Source organism: Galeopterus variegatus, unplaced genomic scaffold (genome assembly GCF_000696425.1).
Source record: "Galeopterus variegatus unplaced genomic scaffold, G_variegatus-3.0.2 Scaffold1744, whole genome shotgun sequence".
NCBI lineage: Eukaryota > Metazoa > Chordata > Mammalia > Dermoptera > Cynocephalidae > Galeopterus > Galeopterus variegatus.
The window spans coordinates 61,289-63,895 of NW_007727855.1; positions in this window are offsets into that span (position 1 = coordinate 61,289).

The following is a 2,607-nucleotide window of genomic DNA, read 5'->3' on the forward strand; positions in this document are numbered from 1 at the left end:
CTGAGGGTTGCGATCCGTTGCCGGACACGAAAAAAGACAAAAAAAAAAAAAAAAAGTTCATAGAAGATTCATATTATCTCTTAATTCTATTTTTCCACGAACTTTTTGAGGTACCCTTGTTTCTATTCTTGCTTTCCCAACAACCCATTTTCTACACAGCAGCTAAAAATGTGGATCTATGCCATCCCTGTTTTAAACCTGCCAAATAGCTTTCTCTCAAGGCTTGCAAGACTTACCTACTTCCCAGCCTCATCACCCTCAGCAGTCATCTGGTCTGTTTTGGTTCCTCTAATGTGCCGTGTGCCTTTTCTCCCCAGTTTTCTCACATTCTGTTCCCTTCTGGTCTGCTTTTCCTCCACTTCTCCTTTAAGACTAGTAACTCCCTCTCATCCTTCAGATCTCAGACAAATATCTCTTCCTCCAGGAAGCTGTCCCTAACTTCCTAAATGACCACCTCTCCTTTTATAATTTCATATCAATTGTGCTTTTTTTGTAGCATAGGTAGCATGTCAAATTTTATCATTCATTAAGAAAAGACTTTAACATCTTTTTCTTCTACTAGAACATACATTCCACAAAGGTTGGGACATCTTGATCACCTCAGCATTCTTCATGCCCAGCACAGGTCCTACACATAGGAAATGCTTTATGTATTCATTTATTTACTAAATAAAATATATTTATTGCAGGATTTCAGGAGACCACAGCATTATAGTGATGCCAAAGACATGATTATGTAGGTGAGAGGTGCTTGTGTGGGAAAGCATGAGATATCCCCTTATGACATGTTTGAGTGAGTCCTGATTAAAGTGTACTCAAATCAGCACTTAAGGCACACATATCCTCAGTATTATGATTAATTTTCTAAGATAGACATTTCCAAACCGTGGTTTTGGCTAAATTAAAAGGATAGGCCTTACTCTGATTTTTGTTTATGAGCTAGTTTGGCAAACAGAATCATTGTTTTTCTCTCTTAAAAGAAAAGACATTTAGACCATTTCTTCTCCATATTGCCATAGTTCTGGATAAAGAGGTAACAAAATACTCCCAAAGGAAATCTGGTGTGTGGAAGTGAGTCTCTGTTAAGAACAGTGGAATACACAAAGTTTCTTATGACTACATGAAATCCCAGCCAAGACAGAGAGAGAGAGAGACAGAGATAGGTATTGGAGATATGTCTAACATAAGATAATGAAGTAATCAGATTGATTTCTACAATGCATATATAAAAACAATTGTTTTGTTGTTATAATACCTGTGTAAAAATACATATGTAGGTATATGTGTATAGATGTACACTGTGGATATTATACTAATATGAGTGGACTGGTAGTTCAAAAATAAAACAAGGCAAAAAAGAATTCTAAAATAATTCAAAAAATAAAAAATTAGAATTTACTATTATTAACACTTCTTTCATCTTAGTTTCCAACAAGGCCTCATGGAGCTCTATTATTTCTATGAATGAGTAAGTCTGCCATTTGTGTGAGTGCTTGACATTTTTACATTATTTGAGTACTATATGGCTCCTGCAGATTCTCAGTACCAAAGTGGATTCTAGTCATTCTTATTGATTAAAAGACAGAGAGCAAATGTATTTTTTTTTCTATTCAGTCCAAGCTTTAAAAAGGTCTGTCTATAAAGACATAAAGGAGCTATGTAAACATGATGTGTCTGATTATCATTTTACAGAAAAAATGCACAAGAAAGTTCCAGGATTTCCAGTCCCCTCCACCCCCTATATCCCCAGAAAGTTTTTCTTTGAAGTAGACAAGTTCAATATGTACTGGGGTTGGGGGCGAGGGGCATCAGAAGAGTCGATATGGAACATGCTCTGCTGAGGCTGGGGTTCTCATGGCAGGGCTTGGGAGCTACAGCATCCACTGGAGCCCATTGCCTGTTATGCTAAGCACATGGCTGTAGGTCTTGCATAACCTGTAACAAAAGAGGTATGTGAGGAGGTGGAAATGAGTCTCATGAAAGCACACCTAACAGAATCCTCCTCACCCAGGTAAGTACCTACCTGTAAAAACCCAGCCATGGGAATCGTCCTGCTCCTCTGAAGTTCATACAGCAGACAACCCGTCCACCCTCTCAGCTCTATGCCTCACTCTGCTCTTCCCTGGTTTTCCAGCATCTAACTTGGCTCCAGACCTTGGTTCTGTAGTCTTGTTTTTTGTATGGTTGACTTTGAAAGTCTCCTCTGGAAACGCTCCTCTTACTTGATCTGGAATTCCTCCTTAGACACCATCCAAATTTTACCTCCAAAGTCCCCAGTCTGACAGTGAGTAAAAGACACACAATGTGTGCACGCCCTGCCCCCACCTCTGCCATATCGGCCCATTCCCTACGCAGCCTTCCTGCCAGGGAAGGGGACTTGGGTAAAGGAGAGCACTGACGGGGGTATGGAGAGGCATCAGAAATATGGCTTGTATGTGGACATTAGCGATCCTTGTTTCTGTCGAAAGAGGGAGCAGGCACCCACAGGAATGGCTGATCTCATTCATACTCTTGAGAATGGATACATTGGGAGCATTTTAACCACTATCTTTAAGTATTTTTTTTTACATTTGCAATATGCTTTATTGTTCACAAAAACCTTAGCAT